The following is a 19,446-nucleotide window of genomic DNA, read 5'->3' as shown; positions in this document are numbered from 1 at the left end:
ATGAATTTGCCAGGATACCAATTAGATTTTAAAGCTGAAATCTAAAACTAGATTTACCAATATGACTAATATTATAGCTGTATTGTATTATTATATTGTTGTATGTATTTTAAATAAGGATAACCACTCTTATTTGAGTTCAGGGAGTGTAAAATTACTAATTTTACTAAGTTATTCTCAGGTCAACTTTTACACCTTAGACAGCATTTCTCAAACCAGACAACTTAAATATTCTTAAAGAATCAACAAGCTTTATTAATTCACCAAGAAAGACCTAGGCATCTATTCAGCTGTTTAAACAAAGTGTATAGATTAAGCTTTGATACCAGAAGTTCTAGGCATGTACTGAACCCAACATACAATTTTGCAAGCAACTGACCTGTGAGAGAACTGGAGCCAAACAGTTATACCACAATACAATAAAAACATAATTTTTCATTAAATTGACTTATCGATTACTGATTTCATCAGTATTTCTAATATAGATATCACACTTCAAATAGCACTCCAACAAATAAAGTTGTACTTTGCTTTAAGGCATTCTTATGAATATGGTCCCTGCTATTTCTATTATTTGGCTTGAAAGGGACTATTAAAACACCAAAAGCAATTGTTTGTAAATCTTTAAGACATTTGGTCTTACTTGGACTTAAGAGGAAACATTCATATAGCATTACTTAAGCAAAATCCCCAAATGAAAGATTGCAGAATCACAAGGTAGCTTCAAGTTACTCAAATTAAATAATAAAAAACAAACAAACAAACAAAAACATTTCTTTTGACCCAGCCAGACATCCAGGTCACATCTAAGGCTACAGCTACACTAGCACTTTTGTGGGTAAAACTTTTGTTGGTCACGAATGTGGAAGAACACACAACTGACCACGTAAGTGTCACCAACAAAGGCGCCAGTGTGGACAGCACTATATTGGTGGGAGACACTCTCCCACCGACATAGCCACCACAGCTCATTAGGGGTGGTTTAATTATGCCAGCAGGAGAGTTCTCTCCTGTTGGCATAGAGTGGCTACAAGGGATTCCCTGCAGCGGTGCAGCTGCAGTGGTACAGATGTGCTGCTGTAAGGTCTGTAGTATGGACACGGCCGAAGTCTTGACTCTTTGCCCTGCATAACAAATCCAAGATCCAACCTTTCCTCCATACCCACGCTGATGAAATTCTCATCCAAATCCTGATCATCTCAAAACCTTAAATAATACAAGCTCCTCAGCTCTGACCTTAATGGGATGAGCTTGCAAGCAACTAAGTTTCTAAGGAGGGAAAAAAGTGTATAACAAATTGCTTAAGTAACGTTCTCATGCTGAATACATCATTATGGGGATACCACTAACACATGCTACATTATAGAGCCATCTGGAGTTTGCTGACAGAAAAGTTTTGAAAGGGAAAATTTGTTCTCTCTCTGATGAGTAGCTTTTTACAAATACTGCATTATTTCAACTGTAAATCAACATGACAAACTAAAAACAGTGATATGTAAACTCCAACACGAAAGATTTACGTATCAAGGTTTTTTAAAAAAATGTAATGAAATCAACCCCTTTTCAACACTTTAATCAGCAAGGAGAAATCTGGATCTGGAGTACTCAGACCATTAGCCTCAGGCATGCGAGAGCTCTGCATGGTATGTCATCATTATTTTGTACTTTAGAAATCATTACTAAGTCATATATACCGAAAACAGCAAATATTATTATTACCCGGAAATTACTGCCTGCCTTGGTCTAAAAGTGTGCTAGAACTACTTATGCATAGACCAAAAAAAAATAAATTAGGATGGCAGTACCAATAACCTTACGTACACATGAAGTAACTGATTGCAAGATGTTATACGTATTTTGTGCTATTAAGAAAATATAAGAAACCTTACGGTTTATTTTATACTAAGTTATGAATTCCTAAATATTACTTTTAAATATTTTTACTGTTTTGAGAACTCAAACTGCTATATTTCATTATTAATATTTTACATTTACAGGCTAACAACCAAAATGATCCTAGATAATTTTTCAAACTATACACAGACATCACTGAAATGCAACCACTTATAGAGTGAAAGACAGTAAGTGAAAAAAGTATACCATCTATCCTAGCCATCACAAATACACTATTACGTGTCATAGAGAATACCAACTACTTAAGGTAACAAACTTTAGGGTATGTCTACACTGCAAGTGGAGTTGTGATTGCAGCATAGTCAGGCATACCTGTGCTCGCTTTAACCTAGCTAGTACAGATAACATCAGCAGTGAAAATATGGCGGCATGGGCTTCAGCACAGGCTAGTAATCCACATATGTACTGAGGCTCTCCAGCAAGCTAGCACTTGGGTTGCTAGCCTGCACTAAAGCCCGGATCACTACATCTTCATAAATCTAGCTAGCCTGGGTAACAACAGTAGTGAAGATAGGGTGGTATGGGCTTCAGTGAAGGTTAGCAACCCAAGTACCAGCCTGCTGGAGAGCATACACAGATTGCTAGCCTGCGCTGAAACCCATGCCACCATATCTTCACTGCGGATGTTACCTGTGCTAGCTAGGTTAAAGCGAGCACAGGTATGCCTGACCACAACTTCACTGCAATCACAGCTGCAATCACTTCACTTCCCGTGTAGAAATAGTAACAGGAAAAAATGTAGATATACAGAATGAAATGACCTCAGCTGGAATTTGTCAAGGACACTTGGATTAATACTCCAATTTAGTCCCACGTTTATTTCATTTGGAGGCAGAGACAGTGTGATAGAGTCCTGGGTGGATTAGGTTGCTTTGTGATTAATGCACCTAATTCCCCCCTCCCCTCGCCCCGCCCCACCCAGTGGGTCAGTCTGTCAATCCTGGTCCTCCTTTACTCAGAGACGCGGTGAGGAGTACACGTGGTTCAAGTCCCTCCTGCAGTGGGCGCAGTGGTAGGGGAGCCCAGGCCTGCCCACTCCACCTGGCTCTGACCCAGGGCCCTCGAATGCGCCCTTTGAGTTACCCTCTCCAGGTTATTTCCTACCGTGGCTTTTCTGTCCCCATTTTCAGTCCCAGATAAGGTGAAAAGAAAAGTTAACCAAACTGTCATCCCCAACCTGGCTCAGCATATAATCTCATTTCCCTCAGAGAGGCTTCCCCAGAGCCCTTGTCAGGAGCCTTCAGGGTAGATCTGTCCTCCACCCCAGACTTCCCCTTTCTGAGCTGGATTGCTCCCTTTCCAACTCCTCCAGCTGGAGCATGCTCTGCAGCATTGGAGGGGTGGGACTACCTCGGCCCAGTACTGGCCTTTAACCCCTTCCAGCCCAGTGTGGGGTTTGTATATCTCATCACAGACACATTTGTTTATGAATACTTCCTTGAAGCAGATGTATTAAATGATGGCTCCTTCTTTGGAATATGTTTTAAAAGATGCAATGCAAAGCAAAAGGAAAAAAAAAAAAGAAAAACTTTTTAAAGATGTTTTTCTTCCCACTAAATTCCTTTTGGTAACCTTCAGCAACTTAGGAAGTATCTCAAATGTATTATTCCATACCATGGACAATACGATCTAAGCATATGGTCTCCATTCATTTAGCACCTCACTCTCTTTAATGTATTTATAATCACAACAGGCATGTGGGGTAGGGAAGTACTATTAGCCTCTTTTTTACAGATTGAGAACTGAGGCAGAGAGACTAAGTGACTTGCCCAAAGTCACACAGAAGTCTGCGGCAGAGCAAGGAACTGAATGCGGGTGTCCTGTGTCACAGGCATGCGCCCTAGCTGGGCTATCCTTCCTCTCCACCAGGAAAAGCAAGGTTTGTAATCAGATTCCAAGTACTTGCAATATGACACTCTGGAATATCGTTAGTAAACCAGAAAGTACCAAGAAAGTGTTTCTAAGAAAGGAAGAAATAATTTTAAAAGATTACATTGATTTTGGTGTTAAATCTCTCTCACTGTCTGGCTAGGGTATGGGGGCTCCACAAAGAAGTCTTTGTTTGATCCAATTTACTTTTTATTTATGTTTGGTTTTGCAATTCGTCTTTAGAAGTAGTATTTATTATACTGTAACAGGAGAGGGCAAAAAGGAAAAGCTAAACTAACTTGATCCACAAGAACTGTAATTTTTTTGCCATAGTTAATACAATTAGATATAAAATGATCAAAGCTGACTCTTATTAAAACAAAAAATTATAAAAAGACCAGAATTTTTACTCTGTTTTATGAGTGTATCTTTCATCATAACTTACCGCATTACAAAGTAAATTACTATTTGGCTGCAATATGCTCATAAGGGAAAAAAATCACAATTGATATTTTTTATTCCTTTGTTTCATAAATCAATTCCAGTCTTGGTATAAATGTGTGCCCAATATGACCTAAAATTGTCACATCTCTAATATGCAACTGAACTCAAAGATGGACCCTGTGGGGTGGGAGGGTCCTAGAGCCCGGGGCTCAGACCGAGCCCAGAAGTCTACACAGCAATGAAACAGCCCTGCAGCCCGAGCCCTGCAAACCAGAGATCACTGGCATGGGCCAGCTGCGGGTTTCTCTCTACTGTGTAGACATACCCTCAAAAGAGCTTGGCTTGTTTAACCTAACCAAAAGACGGCTGAGGGGAGCTATGACTGCTCTCTATAAATACATCAGAGGGATAAATACCAAGGAAGCCGAGGAGTTATTTAAGTTACAAGCCAATTTGGCACAAGAACAAATGGATGAAAACTGGCCATCAACAAGTTTAGGCTTGAAATTAGATGAAGATGTCTAAACATCAGAGTGAAGTTTTGCAACAGCCTTCCAAGGGTAGTAACAAGAACAAAAAAACCTAACTTGTTTCAAGACCGATATTGATAAATTTACAGAGGGGAACGGTATGAGGAATTGTCTACAATGGCATATGGCCCATCCCCAGCACCCCCATGTTCATCCTTATAATATGATTATGTGGTATTTAATACAAAGTTTATCATGTCGGATGTCTTTGGAAGGCTCATGATGCATTGAGCATCGTTGTTATAGTAATGTTATCGGTTGTAATTTCACGTATATAGTTATGAGGCTGAGAGTGTGTCCTCATGGCTTAAAGTAAACCCAGGCAAAAATTCTCCAGGAGCAAAGGGGCAGTTCACACCTCATCAGGGCATGCATGGGACAAACCCAGCCCAGCCTCACAGGAAAAAAGGACACTGGCCTAGGCAACAACAAAGGATCTGTTGTACTCTCAAGTGAGTTACCCCCCTTCCTTTGGTCAGTTTGAGACTGTGATGAGGTAATGCTCACCTGACCCTGAAGTGGGGGGGGGGCAAAGCCAAGAGAGAGGAAAGGACATGATAAAAGAGAGAGATGTTTGCCATGCTCTTCCTCTCTCTTCCACCTCCATCTACAGACATCGCCACGAAGCAACTGAAGCGCTGATCAAAGGGGAGAGCCTGGCTGAAGAGCAACCAGCCAGCGTGTGGTGAGAAGCATCTAAGTTTGTAAGAGCATTAAAAGTGTTAAGATCAGCTTAGAATGTGTTTTGTTTTTATTTCATTTGAACAAATCCAACTTGTTATGCTTTGACTTATCACTTAAAATCTATCTTTGTAGTTAATAAATCTGTTTGTTTATTCTACCTGAAGCAGTGCATTTGATTTGAAGCGTGTCAGAGACTCCCCTGGGGATAACAAGCCTGGTGCATATCAATTTCTAAGTTAAACTGATGAACTGATATAAGCTTGCAGTGTTCAGTAGGCATAACTGGACACTGCAAGACAGAGGTTCCTAGGGTTGTGTCTGGGATTGGAGTTACTGGCTAGTGTTATTTGGTTGCACAATCCAAGGAGCAGCTTACATGCCAGATGCTGTGCGTGAACAGCCCAGGAGTGGGGGTTCTAACAGCAGAGCAGGGTAAGGCTGGCTCCCAGAGTCAAGGATTGGAGTGACCTAGCAGATCACAGGTCCAGATAACACCAGAGGGGAATGTCACAAATCACCAGATATCTCCAATGGCTGGAGATGGGACACTATATAGGGAGAGCTCTGAGTTACTATAGAGAATTATTTCCTGGGTGTCTAGCTGGTGCATATCGCCCACGTGCTCAGGGTCTAAATGACTGCCATTTGGGAGGCCAGGAAGGAAGAGATGGCAGAGACCCTGGGGGATTTTTGCCTTCCTTTGTAGCATGGGGGATGGGTCACTTGCTGGTTTAAACTAGAGTTAATAGTGGGTTCTCCGTAACTTGAAATTTTTAAAATCAAGATTTGAGGATTTCAATAACTCAGCCAGAGGTTATGGGCCTACTACAGGAGTGGTTGGGTGTGGTTCTGTGGTCTGCATTGCTTTCTAAGTGTTTTCCTATAGCGATATATTATTTCGCTCAACTCTAGATTAAGGTTGTTACTTTGGAATTTCCTCGGTCCATCTATCCATCCCACACACACAAATGTTTCAGAGCTCTCACTGGAAAGAGTTAGTACTGAAACCTTCAGATGCACATGGACTCGTGGAATTTAAAAGCAGTTCAGGGATGGAATCTATTCCTCCCTAAACCTTTTCTTGTTCCCTTTGCACCAGGTTCCGGAACACCTGTCTGCGGCTCCATTCATCATGGCCCTGTGCACTGGGATGATGCAGACTTTAAGAAGGCTTTAACAGACGACTTCCTAAAGCATGCCATTGTATGCATGCCTCCTAAAGCATTCAGAAACCAGCAAGAGGTGTTTAGACCACTGCAAAGCTCTATAAGAACATGAAAGTAGCATTTAATAACTAATTCCCAAATGTGCACAAAGTTAAAAGCACCAGTACTAACTACGGACAACATATTAAATATAAATTTGACATTTTGAGAGACTGAACTTGTGATGCTGGCAGACCTGGTGCCAGATCATGCCAAGGCCCTTGCCCTCATTGAACACTGACAAATGCATAGCTCAAAACCAGTCTGACTAGCCTGTGTGTTAGTATTATTAAAATAGAGTTATAAGAATGTGTTTAGACTTTATGAAATGCTTGTGAGATGCATGCAGTAATCTCCTCATAACATAGGGTATAGATGTTATAAGGTAATATTTATGTGTTTGCTCTATAACTATAAAAGTGTTTGCTAAAACTGGAAAGAAGCATTACCAAGGCTATGGCTACACTTAAACTTCAAAGCGCTGCTGCGGCAGCGCTGCCGCGGCAGCGCTTTGAAGCGCTAAGTGTAGTCAAAGCGCCAGCGCTGGGAGAAAACTCTCCCAGCGCTGTCCATACTCCACCTCCCTCTGGGGAATAACGGACAGCGCTGGGAGCGCGGCTCCCAGCGCTGGGGCTTTGACTACACTGGCGCTTTGTAGCGCCGCAATTTGCAGCGCTGCAGAGGGTGTGTTTTCACACCCTGCTGCAGCGCTGCAAATTTGTAAGTGTAGCCAAGCCCCAAGTGTGAAATGCCAGTTTACCACAAGAGGTGTCATCTTCTCCACAACAAGAGAGAGTCCATATATACCAGACAAACCATTGTGGAACATCAGTGGACAAAAGACTTTGTTGACTGCCTCCCCCACACCCATGAAGGAGACATGCACAAGCCCCCGTCCCATCACACTGGAGGAAGGGCATAAAAATCTCTGCCAAGGAGGAGTTGTTAACACTGCCTGGAATTTGGACAGGGCAAAATTTTAAGCATAAGCAAGAAACCCCCAAGCTGCTTGGTACTGGTTAGCCCTAAAGGACATAATGAGTTTGTACATTATAATGGCTACTATTTCCTTTTGGAACCTAAGACTGCATCTCATTTGTATGTGTATGTTTATCTCTTTCCCCTTGTAAATAGCTCATTTCTTTTTCTTACTTAATAAATCTTTCTTTAGTATTATAGGATTGACTACAAATGTTGTCTTTGGTTTGAGATCTCAGGAAAAGTGATTGGTCCTTTGGTATCGGGAGTAATCTCATTATTATTGTGATTTTTGGTGTAAGGGACCATCTATCACAAAAGCAGGCTTGCCTGGGTGGCAAGATAGGCCAGGGCGCCCAACAGGACTGTCTGTGACTCCATGTTAAGGCTGTTATTGTGCTTGTGGAGTTCACACTTGTTACTTGGTTGCAGTGATGAGCTGCCAAAATATTAACAACCGGTTCCCTCTTCCTCACCCCACGAGGGGGTCATGCCCCCCCGGGGACTCCTGCCCCATCCAACCCCCCATGTTCCTTGACAGCCCCCCCCCGGGACCCCTGCCCTATCCACCCCTCTTCCCTGTCCCCTGACTGCCCCCTGCCACCCCATCCAACCCCTTCTCTCATTCCTGATGGCACCCCGGGACCCCTACCCCATCCAACCACCCCTTCTCTCTGTCCCCTGACTGTCCCTGGAATCCCTACCCCTAACTGCCCCCCACCGCCCCATCCAACCCCTGCTCCTTCCTGACTGCCCCCGCCAGGACCCTTGCCCCTGTTCAATCCCCCTGTTCCCTGCCCTCTGACCGCTCCGACACTAATCCACCCCCCCAACTCCCCTGCCATCTATCCAACACCCTCTCCGCGCTGCCTGGGGTGGGGGCCGGACTGGGGCTGGGACCGGAGCCGCCCGGCCGAGGTCGGGGCTGGACCCGGGGTCCGGGCAGGAGCCACGCTGCGCCGCCCGGCCAAGTTCGCAGCCGGACCCGGGAGCCGGGCAGGAGCCGCGCCGCGCCGCCCGGCGATGTCAGGACCGGACCCGGGGGCCAGGCAGGAGCCGCGCCGCACTGCCCAGTGAGGTCGCAGCTGGACCCGGGGGCCGGGCAGGAGCCGCGCCACCCCGCGAGGTCAGGACCGGACCCGGGGGCCGGGCAGGAGCCGCGCCGCGCTGCCCAGCGAGGTCGCAGCTGGACCCGGGGGCCGGGCAGGAGCCGCGCCACACAGCGAGGTCGGGACCAGACCCGGGGGCCGGGCAGGAGCCACGCCGCGCTGCCCGGCGAGGTCGCAGCTGGACCCGGGGGCCGGGCAGGAGCCGCGCCACCCAGCGAGGTCGGGACCGGACCCGGGGGCCGGGCAGGAGCCACGCCGCGCTGCCCGGCGAGGTCGCAGCTGGACCCGGGGGCCGGGCAGGAGCCGCGCCATGCTGCCCAGCGAGGTCGGGACCGGACCCGGGGGCCGGGAAGGAGCCGCGCCGCGCTGCCCAGCGAGGTCGCAGCTGGACCCGGGGGCCGGGAAGGAGCCGCGCCGCGCTGCCCAGCGAGGTCGCAGCTGGACCCGGGGGCCGGGCAGGAGCCGCGCCACACAGCGAGGTCGGGACCGGACCCGGGGGCCGGGCAGGAGCCACGCCGCGCTGCCCAGCGAGGTTGCAGCTGGACCCGGGGGCCGGGAAGGAGCCGCGCCGCACTGCCAAGCGAGGTCACAGCTGGACCCGGGGGCCAGGCAGGAGCCGTGCCACCCGGCCCCCGGGTAGGGCCACGACCTCGCCGGGCGGCGCGGCGCATGGAGCCCTCCTCCCACTGGCGCCCCCCCGGCCCCAGCTCACCTGGTGGAAGCCGCTGCTTCCTTCTCAGCCCTCCCAGGCTTCCGGCGCGAACAGCTGCTTCGCGGGAAGCTGGGGACGGGGAGGAGAAGCCGGAGGAGCTTCAGAAGAGGAGGCAGAGGCGGAGTGAGGTGAGCTGGGGCCGGGGGACGGGCAGGGAGCTGCTAGAGCTTTTGTTAAATTTAAAAGCCCTTTTGGAACTAGTTGTCCCTTGCGGTTCTAAACAGGCTTCTAAATTTAACAACCGGTTCCCGTGAACCGGTGCGAACCGGCTGCAACTCACCACTGCTTGGTTGGTGAAATCTAATTATAGAACATACAACCAGTTTGGGGTCCATGCCTGTTTCTTGACTGTCTGCCTTGAGGCACACTGACTTAGGCTTTCATTTACCCTACACAGTTTTGTCAACAAAAGTCAGCTTTCATTAACAAAACAGTGGAAATGTGCACACTGCAATACTTCTCTCGCCAATTTAAATCTCCTGCTACGTCAACATAATAAAACCACTTTGACAAGAGGCATAGAGCTTTTTGCGACAGAGTTAGAGTGACACTGTCAATGTAAACACTGCACTAGTTTATGTCGCCCTAACTGGCCTCCAAGTGGTATCTCACAATGCTCATCATGACTGCTCTGGTCAGCAGTTACAACTCCGCTGCCTGCAGCCAAGTACACAGGCATATGCCCCTCCCTCTTTAAAGCCCTAGGAATGTTTCAGATTCCACTTCCTGTTTGCTTGGCGTGGGGAGTTCACATAGCATCTTCCCAGCTGACCATGCCGGCTTTCCACAGCAAATGCACTCCCGCCTGGAGTACACTGGAATTGTTGGGTCTGTGGGGAGGGGAGGCTGTGCAGTCGCAGCTCCGCTCCAGCCATAGGAACTTTGCTCATGGCATAGAGGAGAAGGCGCATGAAAGGGACACGCAGCAGTGCCATGCTAAGATCAAGATGCTGAGGCAGACATACCAGAAGGCAAGGTAGGCCACATGTTGCTCTACAACAAGCTGCATGCCATCCTCGGTGGTGACTCCACCTCCACTGCCCAGAGCCTCACTGATAGTTCGAGAGGACTGAAGCAGTGGCCAACAGAGACAGCCCCCAGAATGAAGTGGTAGATGAGGAAGTGGAGTTAGAGGAGTATGTGGGACAGATGACATGGTCATCGGATGGTGTAGCGAGCCAGGACCTCTTTCTGACACTGGAGGAGTCTTGCCAGTCCCAGTACTCTGGCTTTGGCATGGTAAGTACTAATTTTACTTTGATACTGCATGGTGACATGAGGTAGAGGTATCCTTAATTCTGTTACATGGTACAAGTGGGAGAAGGGACAGAAATTAACAACATGTCTGTTTGCATCTGCTTCTCGTTCCCCTTTACAGCTACGCAATGTGGGCCCTCCGGAAAAGTTTGTTAATGCATACCGGGATCTCCTGGGAATCCTCCATACAGATCTCTAAGAAAATTTCCTGGAGGTACTCTGCAATCCTCTGCCGAAGGTTCCTTGGCAGAACAGCTTGTTTCTTCCTCTACTTGCCATGCCAATTGGCAATTACTTCTAAAGGAACCAAAGCAGCACACAGGTGAGCAACATAAGGACCTGGTCTGAAGCCACAATGCAGGAGATGCACCTTTGCATCCTCGGTTAGTCTCAGTAGTCTATATCAGCTCTGAGTCACCCCCGCCTGTGGAAAACAGTGCCAGTATTCAGAATAGCGTCCCAAGGCGAAACCACCTCCTACACATCAGCAGATAAGGAGGTGAACAAGAAATAACAAGGAGGACATGTTTAGAGAAGTGCGTCAATCATCTGATCCTTCAGATAGCGAGCACAGAGTGTGGAGAGAGACAATAAATTAAAAACTCAGAATGGGTAGCCAGGAGAGGAGAGAGGGGCAGGAGTGGCTGATAGAGGGGCAGGAGTGAATGATAAAGCTGACGGAGGACCAAAGAACAGAGATGCTGAGGTCCTTGATAGAGCTGCAGTTGGAACACATTCCATTTAAAAAAAATCTGCAAGTCCAAAAGTCACATGACAGAAATATGATCCCAATGATTCACAAACAAAAAACATCTCTATATTCCTGTTGCTATAACAACAACATAAAACATTTGTTCTCCGATGTCATTTTTGATCACATCATTTTGGAATCTGTTATTTTAAAAGTTGGTTGCTATGACACTGTACAGTTGTTAAATGGATTGAGTGCCTACTTTCCTATTGACAAGACTATTTGTATCAGTTTTTATAAAGCTAATATGATGAACAAAATGAAAGATGTATCTTATTACGTACTATAAAATCCAACAGCAGAAACAACTTTGAGGCAGAGAATAGAGCTCATTAATGTCCTCCCACCCTCTTTCATGTCCCTGTTCTTCCCACTCCCTTGGGTCTTGTGTGCTCTGAACATCAAAAGTGTCTTGCAATGGCAAATGATCACTAAATACTATTTCCTCTGGATCCTGTCAATAATGATCCACACTATATAGGGAGACTCAGTGTCAGTGTCTCGCTTTAGAGGCTCAAAAGTATAATGTACAGATTCCACAGTAGTTCTAGCTTCTGTCTGCCAGGGCACAAGGGACAAGGGACAAATGATAAAGTGATTTCCTGTAGACAGATGCATTGCCTCTGTACCATTGCATTGGCTTGGGGAAGGATTTGTTTTTATAGTTAACTTTTTTATAATTACTCAGATACTTTGGACTCTCAAAAGCATAATACTGAAAGCATGATACAGATATGATGCTCATAGTGAAATAAATGAAGTTTCATTAAGGACAAACACAATTTCTATACAAAAAACACAAAGCTCAATCCTAACCTCTACTACACAACAAGTCTTGCAAAAGCTGCCAGTGCACATATACATAAGAACGGCCGTACTGGCTCAGACCAAAAGTCCATCTAGTCCAGTATCCTGTCTACCGACAGTGGCCAATGCCAGGTGCCCCAGAGGGAGTGAACCTAACAGGTAATGATCAAGTGATCTTTCTCCTGCCATCCATCTCCACCCTCTGACAAACAGCAGCAGAACAATTAATGTAAGATTTAAAAAAAATGGCACAGCTTGAAAAATTCACTCTCAATTTGTAAATGAGAAGAAAACTATTTTCAAAATAGGAAAGGTAATTGTTAAAAAACAAGAATCAACAGCGGCAAATTCAAGGATAGGTAGTTTATGAAACTGCTTTTAACTCAATTTTTGAAATAGACTAGATTTCAAATTCATGGTATTCCTTTAAAGTCTGTCAGGTTTGTCTCCAGAAGCAGTTCCTCTAGGGCAAGCAGGGTAGACAGTCTGCTTCCCCTGAGGCAAACTAAACCGCTCAGAAGTGGGATAGAGAAAATAAATATTAATTTATGATATTGGGTTCCCCATCCTGTAATGAAACCTCCTTCCAGCTTTCCTAGCTTTTTATGTTTGTCCTTTTTGTGAAAGTCTAGAAATTTATTCATGTAATATAAACAACAATGCAACAAAGAGTCCTGTGGCACCTTATAGACTAACAGACGTATTGGAGCATGAGCTTTCGTGAGTGAATACCCACTTCATCAGACGCATGTGGTGGAAATTTCCAGAGGCAGGTATAAATATGCAGGCCAGAATCAGTCAGGAGATAACGAAGTCAGTTCAGTCAGGGAGGATGAGGCCCTCTTCTAGCAGCTGAGGTGTGAAAACCAAGGGAGGACTCTTCGTTGCTTTTTACAGATCCTGACTAACATGGCTACCCCTCTGATACATAAAGTACAATATAACTGTAAAGGAATCTACATTATCATGCCAGTGGAATTTTGGGAAGGATGACCTCAAATAATAATAAACAGAATACCAGGGGGAGACAGTAGAAGGCAGCTGGTGTGAAAGAAAAGGTGGACAAAAAGAAAGAATATCTAATAAACAAGAGTTGTTACAAATTGATTGTAAAAGTTACTGAAGTAACTGATTCAATTAAAAAAGCCTTAAGAAAAAAAACAGATCCAACCAATCTTGGAAACTGAATTTTAGCCTTTTTAAATGCAGAAGCAAAAGAGAGAAGAAAAATATCACAAGTAACAAAATAGAGCCCTGGGCTGTAAGTACAATTCTGACTCTAAGGGTATGTCTACGACTCGAGCTTGCGAGGCTCGGGCTGGAGGGCTGTCTTACTGCTGTGTAGACTTCCAGACTTGGGCTCCATCCCAAGCCTGAACTCTACACAGTAATGAGACAGCCCCACAGCCCAAGCCCCACAAGCCTAAGTCAGCACAAGCCAGCCATTGGAGTCTAGCAGTGGTGTAGACATATCCCATCAAGTATCTAAACTTTGTGCTGTGACATTTATTATTATTTGTAGTTTGTATAAGGTATATTTGGTAAGTAATTCCCTTCCTGGTTTAGAAAGAAAATTCCTTAAAACTACTTCACTTTATTATATAAATACCCACAATTTTCTTCTTTATTCAGAAATGTGGTATTGTTTTTTGAACTTACTCATCAGTTGTCTTTTGCTGCCAGGAACAAACACGCTGACATGTCACTAACCCTGTAGTACATTCAATTTCTCATTTTTAATACTTGTATGTTCAAATTACAGTTCAGTTGTGCTATACAGTGAAGAAGAGTATATGCGAACCTAAATAGTTCCTGCTTTTTAAAAGAGCTGATGGTACTGTGTGTGTCAAGTACAATAAGTGTGCAGCAGGTTAATGGCATCACAACTCAGTCCAGACTGATCCTTTGTCAGGTATTCCCATTTGTTCTCTTAGTTTAAGCTCATCTCATTTTTGTAACAGTAACTGGCTGTCATTTGTGCCATCTCTTGTCAGGGCTGACTGGCATTCATATTTTGTTCATTATGCATTCAATTTCTTCTTCATATGTGCTGAATCAAAGTTAAGAAATCCCAAAGCTTTCCATTTTGCCAAAATGAGTTGTATGTGAAATTCTGGTGAAATGTTAAGACTTGCAAGAAATGTACTCTCTGCAACAAATCAGCGTAACGCAAGTGCTCCCATGGAAATCTAGATTCCATATGAAAATATTATAAATGATTGATGTCAAGACCACCACATTTTCTGTTGGAATCATTTACATCAGGATAGTCAGCCTCTTCTCCTACTGAGCACATTTCATTTACCAAGACTGTTTTGCATGGCGGGCTAATGCACTATGTGTATGAGTATTGAAAACCTGGGTTCACTACAGATGCTTAAATGAGAATTACAGCAATAATAATAAATGTGAAGTTGTCAAATGTGAAAGTGGATTTAATTATCTCAACCAAATCCCTAGTTATTGTATGTCCACATCACAAAACCGACACCCAATTGTACTTTGCTTAGGAGAGGCAAAGGATTCAGCTAGAAAGATTGTTGTACCTTATGACTAGATGTGTATTGGTAATATTTGTGTGGAGGAGCATATACAATGAATGACAAAACTTCTAACACAATATTCACTATAGCTAAAAGCTAGTACTATCTATAGCATGGTTTTTATACCAAAGCATGAGTTCCCATTCCTTTCATGAGCACTAAATTACGAATACTGTACAAATAAAAAGTGAATCTTAGAAAATGAAAATATAAGACTATATGCAAAGTCAGTATTTTTACATTTTAATTCTTTAGGACTGCTTGTTTGAGACCTTGTTTGTATCACATCCTTACAGTGGCAGGACAATACAGCAAGTGTACACACACACACACACACACTCAAGTGGTAACACTATCAACCAAGAGACGTCAGTGCATTGCGAGCTATCAATTTAACTCGATCACACTGAATATATTACAGAATTAAAATTACCATACACATTGATTCTGAAATAGGTCACCACCACCAAAAGGGCCATGTGAAAGTTGCTCTAGAAATCAATTTTGAATTGAATTTTGTTTAACACAAATCCCATACTTTTTAATGAAGACTTGAATAATCCAATTAGAGTGAAGGATGCCCTTAAAACTGAGGAGCTCTACATCACAAATTTCAACAGAACTGAATCATTCATTTTACTTAAAGGGGTTTTTTTTGTTTATTTTTTTAATAACCTTTATTGTTGTGTAGTTAACCTTCCAGATGTGAACTGAATGATAACTGATGCAGTTCTGTCTTCCCGAGTCTGCTGACAGACAACTTTCCCACAGAGTTGCTCAAAACTCTCTGGTAACAAGTAAAATTGATAAGAACTGGTGTCAATTTCACACTGCTACTGGGCAAAGCGTGGCGCAGCAGTGACAGGACATGGTACTATTCATGTGGCAAGTGAACCAAAAATCTATCTGGAGAAGGAGAGAATAGTAGCACATATTTGTTTCTTTCATTCCTCCTTCCTGCAGCCAGGCACTGTGGGTGATGTAGCGTAACAGACACCCAAACATCCTTGCCCAAATCTCCACATGACAATACTCAAGGTTGAACTGTAAATTAAAGTTAAAGCAAGAGATTAGAGGAAAAATACAAAGGTAATCAGATGCATATGGACTGGAGCGCCTTACACACGTATGCAGAAGCTATGTCACTTCTTCCAGTTCTTTCTACTGAACAAAAATTTATTCCCCCTACCCACCCCCCACGAGCTTTCCTTAACAGTTCATTCTGCCAAAATACAAACAAAGATACCAAATCTCCAGATTCTTAGAATCACTCTTTTGGCTATGAATATGGTGGCAGAAACCCATGCCTGATACTTGATTAGCAGTTTCAGGTTATCCAACACTCCTAAAACACATTGTTAGGATATAGACATTCAGGCCTGTCTGCAAAGGCAGATACTTTAAGAATTTAGTGTATTCTTATCACTTAGCTAGTTATAGAGGTATAAAAGAAAGAATCAAAATCACTGTCTGCCGGTGCAAGGGCCTTCTCTTACTGTGACAGTCTGAGGCCTGGTTCTTAGGCTAAGGCCTTCAGCTAAGCAGAAGAGGCCAGCCATAAACTGGGAAGTGTATGGTCACAGCCTCACATTCCAAACTAGTCACATTGAAATAAGGTGCTACTGGGCTGTTAGGAATACAATCCTGTCCTGATATTCCTATCACCTCCAGAGAAAGGGAAGAGCCTAGAAGATGTAAAAAGAAACTTAGTTTGATAGCATCCTGTCTGGCAAGAACTCACTTATCAATAGCTGGGATGTGAAATCCTCATTTCTGTATTGTTCTATCACTGTAGTCTCCACTTCCCTATTGTTTGTCTGTATAATCTCTGTCTGGTTCTGTGATTGCTTCTGTCTGCTATATAATTAATTTTGTTGGGTGTAAACCAATTAAGGTGGTGGGATATAATTGGTTAAATAACCATGTTACAGTATGTTCGGATTGGTTAGCTAAATTTCAGTAAAATGATTGGTTAAGGTATAGCTAAGCAGAACTCAAGTTTTACTGTATAGTCTGCAGTCAATCAGGAAGTAAGGGGGGAATGGGAACAGGGACTGGGGATGGGGGAATTGGGATCATGTTTTGCTAAAGGGGGAAATGGGAACAGGGAATAGGAACAGAAACAGGGACACAGGCAAGGCTCTGTGGTGTCAGAGCTGGGAAGGGCGACACTAAGGAAGGAAACTGGAATCATGCTTGCTGGAAGTTCACCCTAATAAACATTGAATTGTTTGCACCTTTGGACTTTGGGTATTGTTGCTCTCTGTTCATGCAAAAAGGACCAGGGAAGTGAGAGGGTGAAGGAATAAGCCCCCTAACACACATGAAGGCTTTACATGTTACTACTCTACACTGTCTAAAGACAAATACATCAATAGTTACGCGATTAGTGGCAGACATACCAAATAGGAGAAATCTCTTCACATTTCTGATAGTACTGCCAGCAAAATAGTCTGCTTTAGTGATGGTGGTTAGTGCTTTCAACTACTTCAATACGGTCCTGTGGCACCTTATAGACTAATAGAAGTATTGGAGCATGAGCTTTCGTGGGTGAATATCCACTTTGTCAGACGCATGTGGTGGAATTTGTAAACCCTCCTCCTGACAGTGCATGAACCACAAAGTGGACCTGACAAAAAACAAAAGTGAAATTAACCAGTCTATTTCTGCAGTCCAAATAGACTGTAGTGCAAAAAATAAATAAAAAGCATTAATGGATTGTCAGTCTTCCAAATTAAAAAATGGAACACCTGATACACATGTCTAACACAATCACTTGTCCCTTCCCCTAGAAACAGACTCTCAGTACTGCCAACCTGAAGCATTCAAAAATCATGAGTCGGGCCCCCAAAAATCTAGTTTGTATTTTAAAAAAATTGAGATTTAAAAAAAAATAATAATAAATATCAGAGGAGGAGGGATTGTATTTACCTTTACGTTTTGAGTCTTTAGGGTTCACATTTCCAAGCTTTTCTCTGTCGGACATGAGGGCTAAAAAACTATTTTTAAATGAAAGCTGAGATTCTTATGACTCTTGGAGCTGGGGGTTTAAGTATCACAAGAGATGACATTACTATCTTTGTTCTACAGTGTCCTGCTTGCCCCTGAGGTATGGAGGAGGAGGAGGAGGAGGAAAACAGATGTCTGCACAGGCTGGGTCACTAGAAGCCTGCACACCAATTGAACCACTGCCCAGAGTCAGAACAAGTCACTCCATGTTAATCTGACCTTGTAGCAGTGGAGTCATCTGTTGGGTGGAATGTATCTCACCAAGAGGGCTTATGGTTGATGGAGTGCAGAGCAACACCACGAGAGGCAGCACATGAAGGTTCTGGTAGCCTGATGTCAATTTCAACAGCTCAGGTTGTTGGCCAGCCTCCCAGGGTTCACACAAACCCCTGTCCCTGTCCCTTCCTCCTTAACTGGTACAATACTGTCAGCTTTGCAAAAAGTAGGGATGCCAGATAAAGGCAATGAAAACACAGCCATACGGTTTTCAGGGATTCATAGTCATCCTAATTAATTGTGAAATTAAATGTTTAACACACTTTCAGTTTTAATGAGGTGGTAACAGAGTTAAGGAAATTTACATTCAGAAAGAGTTCTACTCTGAAAAGTGACTTGGTAAACAATTACTAGGGTTTCCATGTGTGTTGTAGTAATAGTTTGGTTTATAGGTACAGAAATGTTTTTTGTAATTGCCACCTCTGCAAACTTGGCCTAGGATCCTACAGCAAACCAGGTTCTTACTTGTTCATGCATCCTCACCAGTAATCAAGAGTCTTCAAGCTAAATACTCTCCTAAAATATAACTATACAACTCCAGTGTCCTCCAACTGTGCAACACTGTTATAGTGAGATTACATAATTTCATTCCTCCTAAATTAGTGCAGTGAGTATTTGTAACTCTGTTTACACAGGCATCTTTGGTAAAAGGCACAAATGCAATAACTCCAAGATATTAAAGTAACTCTTTCTACCTCACAATTTTTAATAAGTAACAGATTACAATGGCTTGTGGGTAATTTACACCTAAATTATTTACACAAGTGTGATAAAGTGGACTAGGCCCTGTAACCACCTTCTGGAGCCTTGTAGCCCTGCCAGACCCCGCCCCAGAAAAGGGAAGTGGAAAGAGTCCTCCAAGCAGCCTAGAGCAGTGGCATGGGACACAGCCAATCAGAGAGGGGCTGCAGGAAGCAGCCAATCCAGACCCAGCAGGCCCATATAAAAGGAGTTGCAGTGCAAATGAGAGATCAGTTCCTTGATGACAGAGCATGGATTGTGTGCCTGGCTGAGAGACCTTGGACAGAGAAGTTCTGGCAGAGACCTGAGGGAATGCAAAGGAGCTCCGGACTGGCTGCTGGGACTCAACCAGGACAAGGCCCAGAGATAAGGGCAAAGAATTAGCTGTGTCCATGAGGAAGTGGCCCAGACAATTGTAGCAGCAATGCAGTTTAACTAAAGGGATGTAGTGGATGGCTACTATCTAGATAGTCCCTGGACGGGGACCTGGAGTAGAGGATGGGCCTGAGTCTCTTTCCCCCCTCCCTCTGCAGCCACTGGGAAAGTGACCTGGACTTTGATGCACCCCAGAAGAGGAAGTGAACTCTTTTAGTGGCCCAGCAAAAGAGTTGGGGCCA

The 19,446-nt window shown here is 44.1% G+C and overlaps 1 protein-coding gene across 5 annotated transcripts in view; it reads right to left on the bottom strand.

Annotated features, from left to right (window-relative positions):
* The window catches only part of PDSS2 (decaprenyl diphosphate synthase subunit 2), a 171,699-nt gene that overhangs the window by 137,729 nt on the left and 14,524 nt on the right, over positions 1-19,446 (bottom strand). The window contains exon 1 of one of the 5 annotated variants that reach the window (XM_039528884.1): positions 18,032-18,170. The exons of the other annotated variants lie outside the window; for them this stretch is intronic. The gene's annotated coding sequence lies outside the window, so the exon portion shown is untranslated. Of the gene's footprint in view, positions 1-18,031; positions 18,171-19,446 lie in introns of those variants that run through there. 5 annotated transcript variants of the gene reach the window in all.

Source organism: Mauremys reevesii, linkage group 3 (assembly GCF_016161935.1).
Source record: "Mauremys reevesii isolate NIE-2019 linkage group 3, ASM1616193v1, whole genome shotgun sequence".
NCBI lineage: Eukaryota > Metazoa > Chordata > Testudines > Geoemydidae > Mauremys > Mauremys reevesii.
This window is presented reverse-complemented; position numbering and strand designations above follow the sequence as displayed.